This window comes from Musca autumnalis, unplaced genomic scaffold (genome assembly GCF_047663935.1).
Source record: "Musca autumnalis isolate F117 unplaced genomic scaffold, ASM4766393v1 scaffold_3, whole genome shotgun sequence".
Classification (NCBI taxonomy): Eukaryota; Metazoa; Arthropoda; class Insecta; order Diptera; family Muscidae; genus Musca; species Musca autumnalis.
This window is the reverse complement of record NW_027411866.1, coordinates 202,417,345-202,436,750: the sequence shown is the minus strand read 5'-3', so window position 1 is coordinate 202,436,750 and position 19,406 is coordinate 202,417,345. Positions and strand designations below refer to the sequence as shown.

Below are 19,406 nucleotides of genomic sequence, written 5' to 3'. Positions count from 1 at the left end.
TTGCCGTTTTTCCTATTGTGAGGTTTGCATTTTTTATGACATCTCTCATTCATCATCTGATATTTACAACACTTTCGCCGACCCAATTCTCCGAAATTTCTAATTCTTTGCTCTTCATTGGCTGCTAGGTTTGCAACCAACTAGTCATGCTACGTTTCCGCCAAACTGCATGCCTTTTCTGCCTTGGTTGGCCGCTATTAATTCTTCCTAGGCTGACCTAGCTTCATCAGCTGCACACAGAGTATAATTGACTTGCTCGTGTAAAGTATTGGCAAGCTTGATTGCATCTTCATTCTAGGTTTTGAACCAGATCATATCATCTATCTTTGCCTTGGCATCCGCTTTCTTTATCTGCGTTAAAGCGTTTCATTCGCTCGTTATGCAATTCTTTTATTTAGGCAACGGAGTTCCATTTTTGCCTCTTCATATTTAATGTACAAGTCTCGAGTCACCTCACACTAAGCGCTCACTTTAGGTTCGAGACTTGCCTTTAAAGCCTTGACCTCTCGATTCACCTCATGGTTAGCCGCTATTAATTCTTCCTTGGCTGACCTAGCTTCTTTAGCTGCACACAGAACATAATTGACTTGGTCCTGTAAAGTATTGGTGAGCTTGATTGCATCTACCTTCTAGGTTTTGAATCAGATCAGCGTTAAAGCGTTTCATTCGCTCGTTGTCCAATTCTTTTATTCAGGCCACAGACCTCCATTATAGCCTCTTCATATTTAATGTACAGGTTTCAAGTCACCTCCCACTGAGCGCTCACTTTAGTTTCGAGTCTTGCCTTCAAAGCCTTGACCTCTCGATTCACCTCATGGTTAGTGGCTATTAATTCTTCCTTGGCTGACCTAGCTTCTTTAGCTGCACACAGAACATAATTGACTTGGTCCTGTAAAGTATTGGCAAGCTTGACTGCATCCTCCTTATCGTTTTTGAACCAGATCATGGTATCTTTCATTGCCTTGACCTCCGCTTCCTTTATATGCATGCCCATCACTGCGTCCAAGTGTTTAATTCGTTCGTTGTTCAATTCTTTCTTTAGGCCACGGACTATCATGTTTGCCTCTTCATATTTATGGCCAGATTCACGAAGACGATTCGAATACAAATTCGTTCGAACTACTGCCAAATTTCTGTTTTTTAAAAAATATTTTATTCATTTTCGTTTTCAATCAAACAAATATTTTATACAACAGCATGAGTTTGGTAGTAATTCGAACGAATTTCATTTCGAATCGTCTTACAGGAACTGGCAATTAATGTATTGCTCTCGAATCGACTCACACTGAGCGCTCACTTTAGGTTCAAGGTTTGTTTGAGCCTCTTCAGATTTCTTCCAGTCAATTTTAAGTTTCATATTCATGATTCTCAATTTTACCTTTATAGCCTGGGATTTTTTGTCCTCCAGGTGCAGGTTTTCTATGTCTCTGGGTCTCTCATATTTTTGTTATATTTATTATATTTATGACTGTAACCACTTCCTCTTTTTGGAAAACAATTGAAGCATTTTCCCCTCTACCATTCCACTTTTTGCTTTCAGCTTCGATGCTGCAGCCCTCTGACTATCAAAGTACTCATAAGCCGCTTTAGTGCACTCCTTCAGACTGGGTTTCATTGACCTCTTCAATAGCCCACCCAATTGCCACCGACTCCTTCTGACACAGCATTGTGAATATCCATCCTCTTAAGAAAAATATCTACACTTGGATATTAAGATTTTCCACTGTTTCCTCAAGAACCTGAAGCCTCTCCACTTCAACTTTTGCCGCCGTCTGCTTCTGATGCAAAATTGTCAATATCCCTTAGATATTAAGACTTCACCATTGTTTCCTTGTGCTGCAGAATATCCTCCCTATTGAGGCAAATTATCAGCTTTCTCAGTTTTTGTTTTGGCCACTGATTCGGCTCGAAGGACCAATGATTAACTGGGATCTTTCTACAGAAACTATACATCGAGTTTCTTATTTGAATGCTTGTAGTGTACTGTTTTTATTTAAGTAAAAATAATCTTAAGAACTAAGTATTACACTCTGACCTAACCTAACTTAAACTAGTGTGTAAAAGAGAGAGAGGGAGAGTACAAATATGTATGTGTACGCACGCATCTGCCATACAACCTTATGGAGTGTGTGACCTCACTTTGATATCTCACATGTGGAAAGCAAACTCGCTACACATGGTTATCAGTCTGCAGCAAAGATTAAATTCCGTAATCTGGCTCAAACATACCACATGTAGTAAGGAAAACTTTTATCCCATTTTATTCAAACGGTCTTCTACAAGAAGATGGTCTGCCTACCACATGTTTATCATTCTCAAGTAGACTGTATTAAAAATAGATCTCTGTTTAATTAAATATCTATATGCTCTATACACACAAACCTCATCAAGACATTAACTATCTTCATTAGAAAATCAAACTGTTTGCTACGTGAACAGTTCCTTTGAACTAGTTCCTTTCGGGACAATTCAATTCTGTTCTACCGTGAACTACAAGGAACTAGTTCACGATTGTAGAACAAGTTCAGTTAAAAACTTTTTCTTTGAAATAGAATTTTTAATTAAAATTAATTAAAAAATTTTCCTATGAAATAGAATTTGCAGAATTTTCTAACTGTTGTAATTGAAAAAAATAAACGGAGTTCATAAACTTTTCGAATCTCTTTTTATAACAAAAAACACTGAACAATCTGTGTTCTCTTTCAAGTGAGCTTAAATGAACAACACAACCTCACTGTGACAATTGAAAAACAAAGTTCATTGATCTTTTTTAAGAATCTCAGGGAACTTAAATGTATTCGAACGGAATTAGTGCAATTGGGTCTTAAATTCACTAAGAAGTGATTTTGTAATTCAATATCCGTAAGAAAAAGTAAAAACAGTTGAACAAAAGTTAATCTAACCAAATAAGCACACAATGGCGTTGCAATACACAAAAGTACAAAATCGATGCTATCTAACATTTCAAAAGATATTGCTATACCTTCACTTGCATTTATCACATGCAACATATGCTCAACGTTTACTTAAAATCATAAACGTGATGGAAATATTGCAAGCAAAAAATATCATAAATTTCATGCACACCAACATGTCGGTGTTTCCACATCACCAGTCAGTCATCAAAGTAAATGTTGATGATTTACTGACATCACCATCTTTTATTTGACGTTTATTAACAAATCATTTTTCATCAACTATGGCTTCAACTTTTAAAATTAATATTTAAAAGTTAGTTTAGCAAAAAAAAGAAAGAAAAAAAAAACAAAAAAATGTTCATAGACAATATGAGGAAGGCGATCATTGAACTCGTGACTTGAAAGGCAGCAATAAGCAAAAGACTCACAAGAAGCTTGTTTCTTCATGCATTTAACTTATATTTTAAATATTTTTTTTTCTTAATAATGTTCAATATGTTTTAACTGATAAAATAAATATTAATATAACTTTGGTTTTCGTTTCTTTTGGTATCTTGAACTTAGTAATTCTCTACTGCACTGCAGCAACAAACATAAGGAATAAAAAATTATATACCATGCATTTTCTATAGATTTGACTTTATAAGAGAGGTCAAAGCAAAGGTACTTCAGAATGCAATTAATCATTTTATCACCTTAGTGCTGCCAGCAGGGTTTTTTTTACTTGATAAGATCTTAATCTTTTAACAATATCCATGTCTGGCATTTACAAAAAATTAAAAACAATGGTGAATAATCACCAAATTGTTATCGATTTTTTTTATAAAATACACATAAAATAATTTTATAAATATTATCAGTAATATGTGTTTTCTTTTTTTAGGTATGTTTCCCATATAGAATCTTTAAGGAACAACGATTGGTAAGTTATAAAAAATAAATGCCTTACTGTCACATTGCAAGAATGGCTTGGAGGCTTTTTCGCACATTTTAATAGAACTGCCACGAAAAAACATTTAACATTTTCTGCAAAGTATGTTTACCTATTGAACACCTTAATTCTAGAATTCGGAGATGGTAATAATTGCTCTTAAAACGAAATTAAAAAAATCCACACTGCCTGAGCTTTCCTTCAATTTGTATCGGAGGACGTAAAAATACTTTATGAAACGTTTCCAACAGTTGACCGAACTCACTGTTTTGTTTCGTTTTGTTTACATTCGTGAGTGCGAACAAAACGAATAGCGAAAAGTTCTAAATTCAGAGACAACAGAGAGAAAATGAAATAGTTCAAAACACATGAACGATTCAATGAATGATTCGTTTGGTGGTTGAAAACATCAACCGTAATATGCTCTAAGTATGTTGACTTTAGCTGATAGGGTTTTTAAGCTGAAAACACATCCAACGTTTCAGTAAAGTATTGTGGCATTTCTTGTATAAGAATAAAGAACAATTGAAACTAGCACTCTGTCTTTTATTCGTCTACCAGAAATGACACAAAACTTTACTCAAACGTTGGATGTGTTTTCAGCAATGAAATGGGTGTGTGTCTGAGTGTGGCATTGATCATTTCGCACAGCAAATGTTTGCCATTTTTTTTTTTGTTTCGTGGATGAAACAACTCGGCAAAGCATAGCCGAAGGACATTTCAGTAATCGTACGGTATTCGTATTTTTGCATTGAAAAGTTTGTGGTTTGTTTTGTGTTGAGAGCGAAATGCTTCAAGAATCTGAAAAGTTTGTGACTTTGTGTGATTGGTACGGCAGTCGTTTTGTTTGTTTGCGTTCATTGATTTTTATCAATCAAATTTGTCAATGAATTCAATGGCGTTTGTCAAACGCAGAATTGTCACACAGTCGCATTACAGAAATTGCTCGTTTTCCTTTTGCAATTTTTAAAGAACTGCTACGAACAACATGTACAATTTTGTGCGATTTGAGCTCGAAATTTAAAAAAATTCATCCTTTCCTATTAAAATGTACTCTACGTCACCACAATTTATGAATATTTCTTCTGACATCACCATCAACCCTTTGAAATGTTTCAATGAATTCACTGGCCTTTTTCAAGCGAAATTTTTCAGAAATTTCTCGTATATTCCGTTATATAATATCAATCAATTTTTATTAATCAAAATTTTCAATGAATTCATTGACATTTTTCAAACGCAGGATTGGCTTGCTGTCGCAGAATAGAAATTGCTACTTTTTTTTTTATCGCAGTTTTTGAAAAAAACTGCTACGAACAACATTTAAAATATTGTGCGAAGTATATTCCGCTATATAACATCTTAATTCTAGAACTGAAGAATGATGATTGTTGCCTAGAGCTCGAAATTCAAAAAAATGCTTTCTAACTGAGCTTTCATATTTAAATATACTTTACGTCACCACATCTGGTCTCCAGCTTCACCCCAGTGAATGAAAGACTTGCTACAATACGGATAAAAGCAAAATTCTTCAACATTAGCTTCATCTGCGCTCATGCTCAAACCGAATACAAGGACGAACAGACCAAACATATATTCTACGAGCGCTTAGAAGAAACATATGACCGTTGCCCTGCCCATGACGTTAAAAATCTAGGCGTTTTTAATGCCAAAATTGGAAAGGAGAATATCATTGTTCCAACTGTCGGGAAATTTAGTCTCCATAGTGAAACATCGAACAATGGAATGAGGCTGATAGATTTCGCAGCGGCAAAAAACATGGTAGTTACTAGTAGCTGATTTAAGCATCTCGATATTCATAAGGGCACCTGGCTGTCTCCAGATCAAAGAACAAGAAATCAAATTGATCACGTTGTGGAAGCTTGCGAGCTTAGATGTGGAACCATCATAGACTCGGACCACCATCTTGTTGCAGCAAAGGTGCGTACCAGATTAAACGTAGCAAATAAGGTACGAACAGACACAACACGGAAGTTGGACATCAGTAAGTTGCAATCACAAAAGATAGCCACAGCATATTCCACTCAACTGGTCCAATTGCTTAATCAAAGCACTCCTCTTCCCGATAACATATCAGCACAATGGCAAATTATTGCCCACTCCATAAAAACAGCCGCAAAATCTTGAATACCAGAGACCTCCACCAAGGAATCCATGGTATGATCAGGAGTGTCGTGCTGCTACCGAAGAGAAAAATGCGGCATATAGGGCTACTTTACAATCCGTAGCAACGCGTAGCGCACGAGAGAGATACAGGGAGAAAAGGAGAGAGGAGAAACGTCTTTTCCGCAGGAAAAAAAGAGAGATGGACAATCGGGAGTGTAAAAAAATCGAGATGTACAGGAGCCAAAATGAAGTCCGTAATTTCTACCAAAGAGTGAAACATCAAACTGATGGCTTTGGTACAGGCACATCCTCCTGTAGGGACCAACAAGGTAATTTGCTAACTGATACAGATAGTGTGTTAAGATTATGGACGGAGCACTTTTCCCAACTGTTGGTATCCAATAGTACTGAAGACGAAGATACCACAGATCCAATCCCAGAAGATGATATTGAATATATACCACCCGGCCAAGATGAGGGAAAGACAGCAACAAACCGCCTGAAGAATAATAAGGCAGCAGAAGTCGATGGCCTGGGTGCCACCGTGGTGCAATGGTATGCACGCCCGCCTTGCACGCTGAAGGTCGTGGGTTCGATTCCCCGGCCAGGTAACATCAAACATTTTTCAGCGGTGGCAAAATATTTCCTGAGTATTTCAGCCATGTAAAACTTCTCTACAAAAGTGGTGTCTTAAGACACGCCGTTCGGACTCGGCGATAAACAGTAGGTCCCATATCATTGAGCTAATATGAATCGGGGTGCACTCATTGATATGAGAGAAATCTCCCTTGTCCCTTCAGGGATGTTTGTGGAACAATTATTATAGAAGTCGATGGCCTACCATGCGATGCGACCGGAGGCGACACGCTGATAAGGTGTATGCATCAGCTAGTTAGCGCCATCTGGCAAGAAGAACGCGTACCCGACGATTGGAACCTGAGCATCCTGTGTCCCGTCCATAAGAAAGGAGATAATACCCTTGACAGACGGCAGCGGCATTAACTGCCTTAATTCAAATTAATTCGTGCATTATCCACATCCTTAATGCACAAAATCAAAGGGAATTTGAACTGAATTTAGGTATTTCAATATGGCAATGCAGTGAAAGAGAGCCCATATTCATGTAGGAGAGAGAGCATATATTCATGCAATCAATTTGCATTGCAACAACAACAAAACAGTTGTTTACCAGCAAACAGCTGTTTCGTAAATGCAGAAACTGTCGTCTGTTAGGTTAAAATTAAATGCCCTTCTTATTGCAAATTAACGTTGCCATCTGTCTAGGGTATAAGACTTTATGCTCCAACTATAGGGGCATAAGTCTTCTTCCTATTGCCTACAAAATAGTGGCAGGGATATTGTGCAAACGACTAAAGCCTATGGTCAACGGACTAATTGGAACATACCAATGCGGCTTTAGACCTACCGAGTCCACCATTGACCATATATTTACCCTGCGGCAAATCCTAGAAAAGACCCAAGATATGCAGATCGACACCCTTTATGTCGATTATAAAGCAGCCTTCGACAGCCCCCCTACGTTCAAATGTATTCCAAACCATGCCTGAATTTGGTATCCCCGCAAAGCTCATACGGCTTTGTAAAAAGACTTAAACTGACACTCGATCTTCAGTTAAAATAGGAAAGAACCTCTCCGAACAGTTTTATACCAAAAGAGGTTTCAGACAAGGAGACAGCCTTTCGTGTGATCTCTTCAACATACTGCTGGAAAAGGTCATACAAGAGGTAAACGTTAAAAGAAATGACAATCTACGCCAATAGCCACATGTTACTTGCTTATGATGACGATATAGACATCATAGGAAGAACATTGAAGGATAATCTGCTAAAGTAGGTCTGGCGGTAAACGGCGAGAAGACCAAGTTGATGGAGTCGACGCGCAATGCGTCCATAGAGCTCGGACCAACTGTTGAAGTTGGTTCCTATAATTTTGAGGTAGTAAGAGACTTTGTATACCTCAGCACCGCCGTAAACACAACAAACGACATCAGTTGTGAAATAAAAAGAAGAATTAGATTGGCTAACAGATGCTACTTTGGCTTAAGTAAGCAGTTTGAAAACAAAGCCACATCTCGTCAAACAAAAGTAACACTTTAAAAAACACTGATACTATCCGTGGTGATGTATGGCTTCGAAGCATGGGTATTTGCACAATCGGACAAAGCAGTGCTTGGTGTGTTTGAGAGAAAAATTCTTCGAAAGATCTATGGACCAATCTGCGTTGATGGTGAATATCGACGTCGTATGAACCACGAGCTGTATCTGCTACACAACGACATCAGTATAGATAAACGTATCGAGATGCAACGATTGCGTTGGCTAGGCCATATCAAAAGAATGAGCGATGATGAACCTGCTAAAAAGGCGTATAAATACGGGTCACATGGCGGTACACGCAGAACTGGCATTCCGGAGAGCGAAGCAACAAATAGAGAGAATTGGAGATCTTTTCTTAGTTCGGCTTATAGAACAAATGTCCTGTAATAGGCCAGCTAAGTAAGTACGTCACCACAATTTTGGAACATTTCTTCTGACATCACCGTCAACCCTTTCATCAAAAAATTTTTTTCAGTGAATTCAATGGGTTTTTCAAGCGTTTGATTGGCTTACTGTCTCATTGCAGAATTTGAACGATGTCTATGTCGCAGTTTTCGATAGTAATTCTTCTCATATTATCATCAACCCTTCCATTAATTTTTTCAATGAATTCAATGGCCTTTTTATACCCTCAGCATTTATGCTAACGAGGGTATATAAAATTTCATACGGGCAAAATGTGCCTCATCGAAATAATGGTTCTAGACCCCAAGTATTTTTGGACAAAATGTGTTTCAGACAATTTGGAGTTGATTCAGCAATGTCCGTCCGTCAGTCTGGCTGGCTGGAACGCACGATAACTCTCGAATGGATCCACCGATTCGAACCAAATTTTGGGTATCGTAATATTTTGCCCAAACTTAGTTTAAGTTCGAAGATGGGTTATATCGGGCCACCCCTTACGGTACCTCCCCCACAAAAGTTCGAAAATGTTCGGAAAATATGTGCCCATGATAACTCTTGAGGGGAGTGACCGATTTGGTCCATACTTTGGACATCGTAAAGTTTCTAACAGACATAGATAAGGTTCCAATATGGAATCAATAGGTCCACTTCTTCGGGTACCTCCCAAACAAAATTTCGGAAAAGTTCAGTTTAGGACCAGCTCTTGAATCGCTTTGATTTTTGCTGTAACAACTTGTACTCACTGCCCCCCATACCACATTAAAAGTTTCATCAGGGGCAAGTCCATTCTTCCTGAGAAAATAGCCCGAAAGGTGCAAAAAACTCCTTTGGCACAGTGTGTAGTTGTTGGAGCGCCAGTTAACTCTCGAACGAATCTGCCGATTCGGTCTAATATTTGCCTTCGTAATATTTTGTCCAAACTTACTTTAATTCGAAAATGAGCCATATCGGTCCACTCCTTCAGGTACCTCCCCCACAAAAGTCCAAAAATGTTCGGAAAAATTTTGCGCACGATAACTCTTGAAGGGAGTGACCGATTTGGTTCACACTTTACACATCCTTATATATCTACCAGATATAGATCAGGTTCGAATATGGACTATATTTGTCCTCTCATTCGGGTACCTCCCACACAAAATTGCAGATAAGTTCATAAAGCCTGCTCTCGAATCACATTGATTTTTGTTGAAGCAACTTGCATTTGCTGCCTCCATTGCAAGGTAAAAGTTTTTTTTTGGGGTAAGTCCATACTTTTTCAGAAAACAGCCTGAATGATGCCAAAAAAACCATATTGCACCATATGTAGTGGTTGGAGAGCACGATAACTCTCGAACTGATCAAACGATTTGGTCCAAAATTTGGCCTTCGTCATATTTTGTCCCGACTTAGTATCAGTTCGAAGATGAGCAATACCGCTCCACAACTTCCCCCCAATATTTATCAAAATGTCATAAAAATTGTATGCAAGATATCTCTTGAACGGGGCAACCAATTTGGTCCAAACTTTGGATCTCTTAATAGTTTGTCCAAATTAAGTTTAACTAATAAAATGGTCCATATCGGTCCTCTCCTTAGGGTACCTCCCCCACAAAAGTTAAACGTTTCAATTAACATAGGCTGAGGGTATATCTCTGTAGGCAAAACCGACTGATAATTTCTTACTTGTTAAGACGGGGATTGGCTATCCCCTTTTTATGGGTGGCTCATTGGCTCAAATTTTAACAAATAAATATTAAATAAATCCTCATTTTGTTCAATAAACATGCTAGTTGGTGTAGCTTCTTCTGTTAAGGTCCAAATGTTGATTAAAGTCACTCTTGCTGTTACGACAGTGTGGCTGAAATGTCCTCGGTACTTTAATTTCATCCCTATGTGTAAGGTTTTCATGCAATTGTGTCAATTTAGAGTACAACTTCCCAGTAAACCAACATCCGAAGAAACACTCGGTCCGAACACTGACCGAAAGTCACATGGCCTTGTTGACGTTTTCTCTGACCGAAAATTCAGACGAAAACCTGCTGATATTTAAATACATAAAAGCATGCCACGTTTTTACCATCATCTATTTTTGGTTTGCAACAATAAAATTCATATCTTATTTTAGTTTGTGTGAACTCCATCGCCCCTCATTATATTGAAAATATTTAATGTTATGTTCACAATAGAATAACAACCACACTTAAAAAATTGTCTATTTATCCAAAACAGTGTCATGTGAAAGATTTTCCATTTCTTGATATGGATATTATCTGAGTGATTTAAACTAAAAACTTCCTATTAAAATTTCTGCTGACATCAACTGATAATAACACTTTAAGAATGTTATTTTTATAATTCTTTAGAATTATGAATATTTAAATTGTCTACTAAAATAGACAATTTAATTTGAAATTACTACCTGATATGTCAAATGAAGATAATAATTGTTATGATAAGGTTGTTCACTTCAGATTTAAGTGAATTTATTAAACGTTGTTTGTTACGTTCTGCATTCGTTATCATTTTACTAAGTTTGCGTTTACTTTAGATCTCTGTCTTTGTCTTCCTCTGCCACTTTGGCATATAGTTACGTACGCGATATGTAATTGTTATTGTACGTGCGATTATAAATATGTAAGTATCTTTTATACAGTCGAGTCAGAATATGAAAGCAACAAAATCTAAATAAGTAGATTTAGTTTGACATCTTGAGATCTTGGTTCAGTTCTAAAATATAATAATAGCATTTAAATAAGACAAAATTGAGATTTATTCCACTTCTTCTTCTCCTAAGCGAAAAAGGAGGTCCCCCTTCATTGAATTATAAATAAGAATAGGACTACTAGAGTTGTGTAGTTGCGGAACTATCTAATTCATCCAACCGAAAAACGAGATTCTTTTGAATTTATTAAAAGATTCATTTTATTATATTTGTCTCGGAAGTATTTAGAAGGAAAGAAGACGAACATTGATTGTATCGTTTTCGTAGCTTTTTGGAATGGTTTTGAACTAGATTTGCCCAACCCTACGGACTACACTCAATGATATATGTGAAGTGTCTCCTTGTCAAATCGGAGATGATTCTGGTTTCCTCCTTTATAAATGTCATTTTCATATTAACTAAGATTCATTGCATATATGCAGACTAGACTGTAATGTCATGACAGTACGTTTAACTATAACTACTTGAATTTATTTTTCCTTCTTCTTCGTCGTCGTTGCTGTTGACTTGCAACTATGAAGACAACAATAATAATAGCAATGATGACGACAAACATTAGCGGCAGCAGCGGCAGGCAGTAAATATCAACAACGACAACAATAACACTAGAGTAGAGTATTTTGGCCTACATTTAATCACAAACTGAAACTGGTTGTTTTGTTGCTCTACGATATTTTTGTTGGCGTTTTTTTTTGTCTCGTTTTAAACTACAGTACGACGTGTAGTTACTGCTGCTGCCGCTGATAATTGTTGCTTCTTTCGTCGTTTGGTTGGTTTCGTTGGTGCCTCTTCTGTTGCTGATTGTGGCCACAGGCACACAATGCAATGCGACAACTATCAGGGGGAAAATTCGCTTACAAAAGCCTATGCTTGTTTATCGGGTCTTGGGTGAATCTTCTTCTTCATTTTTCTATTTGGGGTAGACTTTATACTTTGTTTTAGTTTTTTTTCTTTTATTCACAGCCAAAGTAGGAAATCAGAAACATGAAGACAATGACTTTTTGTTATAATTTTGGTGTGTCAGCTGTTATTTGTGTGTTTTATTTTGTTTTCATTTTCACAAATTAGTTCACTTTTATTTGGGGTTTCGGATTTCGCAATAATAAATATCGATTTTAGGGAATATGGAAGTTGTCAGCGAATCTATAAAGTAGCTTTTATTGTATACCAGCTGAACCCGGTGCTCTTCGCTACCCAGACTAAGGTATAACATAGTTTGACACATGTGTTTATAGGCATATTTTCTTCCAAATTTAATTAAAATCGGGTATATAGCATGTTTGGTACATCAAATACATGAAATCGGACGAAAATATATATGGGAGCTATATCCAAATCTGAACCGATTTCAATTTAATTTGGTGGAATTTATTTCTAGACCCAATTCCGTCAAACATTCTAAATTTCATTGAAATTGGATATACATAGCGTGTTTGGTACGTAAAATACATGAAATCGACCGAAAATATATATGGGAGCTATATCCAAATCTGAACCGATTTCAATATAACTTGTCAAATTTATTTCTAGACCAAATTCATTCACACATTCAAAATTTGGAGAAAGCGTGTTTGGTGCATTAAGTACGTGAAATCGGACGAAAATATATATGAGAGCTTTATCCAAATCTGAACCGATTTCGATAACTTTTGGTACATATATTTCTAGGCCATATTCCGTCACACATTCTAAATTTCATTGAAATCGGGCATATATAGAGTCTTTGTTGCATCAAATACACGTAATCGGACGAAAATATATTTTGGCACATTTAGTTGTAGGCCAAATTCCGTCACACATTTCAATTTTCATTGAAATCGGGCATATATAGAGTCTTTGATGCATCAAATGCACGTAATCGGACGAAAATATATATGGGAGCTATATCCAAATCTGAACCGATTTCGATATATCTTGGGACATTTATTTGTAGCCTTAATTCCGTCACACATTCCGAATTTGGAGTCTGTATCCCTGTATAACCGTTCTATAGATATTTGCATACAAAATCTAAATTTTTTGGAGGTACTTCCGATTCTGATGCTATATCTCCGAATCAGGGCGAAATTTCAAAACTTTTTATAGCCTATGTTACTTCCAGGCCATGTGGTGATATACCCTGTAAATTTCAGGAAGATCGGTTCAGCGGTTTTTGAGTCCATAAACTTCAAACAAACATACAAAAATTTGTCTACTTTATATATGTATGGATTCGAGCCAATTTAGCCCTGTTTGGATTGATCCGATAACACTAAATATAAATATAGATTCACTATCGTTCCATTCCTTCGCGTACACCCCAAACAAAATTTTAAAATTTTTCGCAAGAGTACAGTTTAAGACCACCTCTCGGACCGTTTTGACATTTTTACGCTAAGAAATTAGCATATCGTGACACGAAGCACCTGATTGATGGTGTATTTCGTGTCACGCATGCCCTTGATGAAGATCTGTGGAAAGATGCACAACTGTAGACTTTGCTGCCTTACCCTTTGGTGAGCAATGTATGATTTTCCTTACTTTTTTATCTGTTAAAAATATTAGTCATCATCACAAATAAAAAAAAACTTCAAGAAAACGACCCACTAATTTTGGCAACCACCTGACATTTTAATCACAATCACCTGCTATTTTTCATAACTTGATTTTGAATAAAAAATGTTCGTTTTCGTGGATGGAACAAATTATCAACAAAAATTATGACAAACTGTATATCGTTGAACATGATTTAAGTCGTTCAAAATAGTGATTGATGGTGTATTTCGTGTCACGCGTGTCACTGATCAAGATCTGTGGAAAGTTCTGAAACTCTTGGTTTTCCTGCCCTACTTCTTGGTGAAGAATGTCAAATTTTCCCCACTAATAAATGAAAGTGGTTTTAATAAAATATTAAAAGACCCTGTGCAGCAAAAGCTCCGATTACCGAAGAGCTGTAACTATTCAAACATCACCCTTTAACAATGACATGTCACCATGTCTACGGCCTCTAAATGAACTTTACACCTTTCAAAAAATTTTTGAAATACAATATTAGGCCATGTTTATATTACAGCCTTTTGCAGGGTTAACCTTCTTTTTGAGGATTTATTTGAAATATAAGCAATGGAATTGACATTTAAAACCCAGTGGGTTTTTTAAATCCGGTTATATATAAACGTACTATTACACCGATATTGGGATATTATAAAAATTAAAGTATGAATTTACTATTTTAAATATTTAGTGGGGAATTAAAACCCAGAAAATATTATCCAAAGTTTCATTAGGGAATAAATAAAGATTTAACAAAATAACCCAAAATTTGATGCTTCATAAAACAAACCCATTATTTTTAGCGCTTAAAATGCTATTGAATCCATTGAAAAAATTATAGAAGGTTTGGTGGTGATGTCAGAAGAAATATTCCAAAATTGTGGTGACGGGTGACACCACAAGGCAACAATAATCATCTCACAATTCTAGAATAAGGATGTTATAAAGCGGAAAATTTTAATTGTCACTCGTGGTAGTTCTGTAATCTTTAAATCTGCAAAAAAGACAAATAATAATCTAAGCAATGCGACAGTAAGCCAGTCCAAAGTCAATTAGAAGAAGGCCCTTGAATTCATTGACAAATTTGATTGATGAAAATTGATAAATTGATAATATAACTGTTCCACAAACATCCCAGGCTGGACAAGGGAGACTTCTGTCATATCAATGATTGCACCCCGATTCATACTAGCCCAATGATATGAGACCTACGCGGAGGAAAACAAAATACCTCTCTAACATATGTCCCAAACATACATTTGTTTGCAATCAGTCCCAAACATAACATATGTTTGGGTCCTGCAAACAGATTATATGTTTGGGTGCAAACAAATATTTGTTTGGGTTCAAACAATTACAAACCCAAAGGCCACAAAAGAAAAACAAACACATGTACTAGTGGGCGCTTCCTGAGAGCAAGGGAGCGTAAGTGTTAAAATGAACCACATTGTATGCTCTCTTGCTCTCAGCATATTTATAAATGGTGGTGTTTTATTGAAAGGCACAGAAAAAAAGCAAAAACACAGCAGACACATAGGTACATAAAAAATTCCAAAGAAATACATAACCGACTTTAATATAAAAACTGAATGAAATAATTTATAAAAAGTCACACTTTCAAAAACAAAAAAAATATATAAACGTCTTTGAACGCTTCTCCTTAGTTGTAAAATAAAACACATTTTCCTCAAAGTTGAAATCATCAGCTAGAAATCGGCATCTGGAATCAAATGATGCCCAATTAAGGACGGTCAATAGTTCTGCTATATTATTTAATCAGGTTGGTTATTTTTTTTTTTAATATCAATACAGTTATTAACGCTTAGTTATTACACAGTTTGCCGAATAAAAATACAATCGTTAATTATGGGTAGAAATAAATCTTGTGACGTCAGTACTAGGAAGATCATAGTGCAAATGCATCGTGATGGAGGGACATGCAGAGAGATAGCATCTGCTTTAAAAGTGTCCAAAACCATGGTGCACAACGCCATTCGTTATTTTAAGACGAATTCTACGACAGAAAAATTGCCGCGTAAACAAAGAAGCAGAATAACGACAGCGCGAGAAGATATGCAAATATTCCGAGAATCAAAGAAACATTCCCATAAATCTGCAAACGAGATTCGGGTGACAGTTTTTTGTGAACATGCAACGCAACCATCAGTAGACACTCCAATACGTCGTTTAAGAGAAGCTGGACTCTTTGGACGAATTTCTCGGAAGAAGCCATTACTGTCAGAACGAAACAGAAAGCTGCGTTTGCAATTTGCACAAAAGTACCGTCATTGGACATCTGAAGAATGGAAACGGGTATTATTTTCAGATGAGACGAAGATCAATAGAGTCTCCCCAGATGGGGAAAAATATTTTCGTCGCCATAAGTGCACTGAGTACAATTCAAAATATACCCGTGCTACTCTTAAACACGCGGGTGGATCCATTATGCACGTGGTGTCGGACCATTACACAAGATTGAGGGTACTATGGATCAATTAAAGTATGCAAGAATCCTTAACGATACAATGTTACCATATGTTGACGAAAATATGCCTATAACATGGATCTTTCAGCAGGATAACGATCCGAAGCATGCCTCTCGTCACGTGAAGCAATGGTTTATTGAAAATTCCGTGAGAGTTCTGGAATGACCATCCTCTAGTCCTGATCTCAATCCTATTGAGAACTTATGGCAAATTGGAAAATCGAAAGTGATCTTTCAGCAGGATAACGATCCCAAGCATGCCTCTCGTCACGTGAAGCAATGGTTTATAGAAAATTCCGTAAGAGTTCTGGAATGACCATCCTCTAGTCCTGATCTCAATCCTATTGAGAACTTATGGCAAATTGGAAAATCGAAAGTGACCCTACTTAAAATAAAAAAATGTTGATGATCTTTACTCTGAAACCAAAAAAGCTTGGAAAAGCATTCCAAATAGTGTGTGTGAACCAATGAACGGAAACAAACAAAATGATTCCCGTACCAATCACACAAATCCACAAACTTTTCAGCTTCTCTGAAACGTTTCATTCTCACAACCAAAACAAAACCACAAACTTTTCAATGTAAAAAGATGAAAACTGTACGATTTGCTGAAATGTAGTTCGGCTATGCTTTGCCGAGTTGTTTCATTCACCACCCAAACAAAAAGAATGTTTGGCAAGCGTTTGCTGTGCGTTATGGTCAATGACACACTCAGGCACACACACACATGTGATTGATTAACAACCCTATAAGTTAGCATCAACATACCACAGTGAATTTTATCAACCACCAAACGTTTTTGATTTATTCACATGAGTTTAGTACTATTCCGTTTTCTATCTGCTCTTGTGGAGTTGAGTATTTTTCGCTTTTCGTTTTGTTCGCACTCACGAATGTAAACAAAACTAAACTGTGAGCTCGGCCAACGTGGGTTATGTTTCGTTTTGTATTGTTCCTATGGAAAATACAAAACGAAACGATTGGAAATGTTATTTAATGTATTTTTACGTACGCTGGGCCTAGTTTTCAAGCCATTCCCTAAACCATAATCCTGTGTAAATTACCATTTTTTGAGGCAACATATGGCAAAACTTTTAAAACCGATTATGAAGTCGTAGTTGGTTCTTGGGAAATATAAAAAATCGTTTTTAACAGACTTGAAAAATGGATAGACTAAATAAAAATTCGAAATGGTATTTTGTATATTTCGAATCAACAAATCCCTACATTGCTTGTAAACATAAAATGAAACAAATTGCTTTCAAATAAATAAATAAAAACTTTAAAGTAAAAGCAATACCGAGTTCAATGATCATTTAACAAAGAAAAGTGCCTATAAACAAAGTAATCGCATTCGATCATGACTTCAAAAGTCAAACATAAACTTCAATATGAGTTTAACATAAATAACAAACATACTTGAGACTTCATATGATGATGATGATGATTGTTGGGAAGTAAGAATATTAGGGTGTATTGAATATTTAGTTATCATTCAATTAAACACTAAAATTATTTGAATGTAGCAAAATATGAAGTAATTTTTTTGACGGTATAAGGAGCATTTAAAAAGGTTGGTTTCAGAGAAAGTGACATAAGTCGTTTTATACATAATTTGAGTTTTTGATACCACAATTTTCCACTGTTAGACTTCTCGGTTTTAGAATCAATCGATACAATTTTTGTTGGATTTAAAAAAATTAAAATATTTGCAGCGTGTTTTAAGTAATTATCACCACTTTCCTAGTTTGAACACCCTAATATTCCCCCATACTCAATCAATATGCCAAATTGTCATGAATGGGTAGTAGGGGGATGTGCAGATGAAGTGTAGTGGCAATCAACTAAAGTATGATGATCATGGTAGACAGTCTGGAGAGGAATAAACAACAACGAAAAAAAACTCTGATGGACTTGTGGTGGTGATATCATAAATACAACAAAAATCTTGAGAAGTAGAAAATAAAAAAAGCAGCAACTAAACAAAACGAAAAAAAATGCAAAACAAATGAAACTCTTACTTTCATCCAATAACGAATGAACGACAGACAAATCTCAATCTAATGGACAGAGTTCAGTGAGCTCCACAGAAATAAAATAAAAAGCAAAAAAACTGCTGCAGCACTTTTCCGATATGAATAGACAATAAAGGCAACAACAACATTCGCCTGCCTGACTATTTTCCAGATAAATGCCTTTGAACATTCACTTTTACTTGCAAACGGACACAACAGCCAGTCCGTCCGACCATGCAAACGCCGCCGCCGACATACAAGTGGCCAAAGGAAAGATATAACTACAAGTACGCCACCAATAGATCTTAACTTTGGAAACAGAGTAGGAAACCCAAAGCTAGAAGAAAAAAAACAAATGCCAGTGATATTTTTTTAGGCAAATGAACTTTACAAAATTTTTGCCTTGCACCAACCACCGAGAGAGAAAAACTGACGAGACAACAAGAAGAAAATAAAGTTCAGTTGGTTAAATGAAAATGAAAACGAATACGAAATGTTTTTTGAAATTCTTTTGTTTTGAAATGAAAAGGTCTTTTGTTTGTTTAGCTTTTCCGCGCGACACAAAACATTACACCATAGGCAGGCAGGCGGACAGACAACAACGGCGGCATAATCTTGAGCATAAATAATCGGAGGGGCTGCCATAACATCTGGCAGCCTAGGAATTTTACTATTATGTACTGTACTGCTGCTTTGCTGCTTACTTCATAAGATCACTTGATGGTGTCCCCAGCGCCGTCATCAACATCATCGTCGTCGTCATCATCATCATCATCACTGCCGTACTGTGAACTCTTTGCCACACTTAAAGATGAGATAAGAAGTTAGCGCAGTTAGTTAGCATTATGTTATAGAGGAGTTGTTTTGTTCAATTTGCACAATTCCAACTCTACTGCCGCTGTGTGGACTGAAATTTCAATCCCATTCATTCAAATGTTGTAGTTTTGCTGAGGTAATCGTTAAAACAATAAAAATCATTTCACAGTCATGACGTTCGTTATGTTACTCCGTCCGTTTGTCTGTCTTTCCGTTTGCTGGCTGGTGTAGTTGGTTTCAATTGTTTCTAAGGATAAACATTTAGATTGAATTTTATTTTCATAAGCCAAGATTTTCCTTTCACTTTAGACAATGTTGAAATAAATGACACTATTATAAAATGTGAAACAATGATGAT

At 36.4% G+C, this 19,406-nt stretch overlaps 1 protein-coding gene across 6 annotated transcripts in view; it reads left to right on the top strand.

Annotated features, from left to right (window-relative positions):
• The window catches only part of MICAL-like (protein), a 517,823-nt gene that overhangs the window by 288,325 nt on the left and 210,092 nt on the right, over positions 1 to 19,406 (top strand). For 2 of the 6 annotated variants that reach the window (XM_073976324.1, XM_073976325.1), the window contains one exon: positions 3,802 to 3,840. The exons of the other annotated variants lie outside the window; for them this stretch is intronic. The gene's annotated coding sequence lies outside the window, so the exon portion shown is untranslated. The remainder of the gene's footprint in view (positions 1 to 3,801; positions 3,841 to 19,406) is intronic. 6 annotated transcript variants of the gene reach the window in all.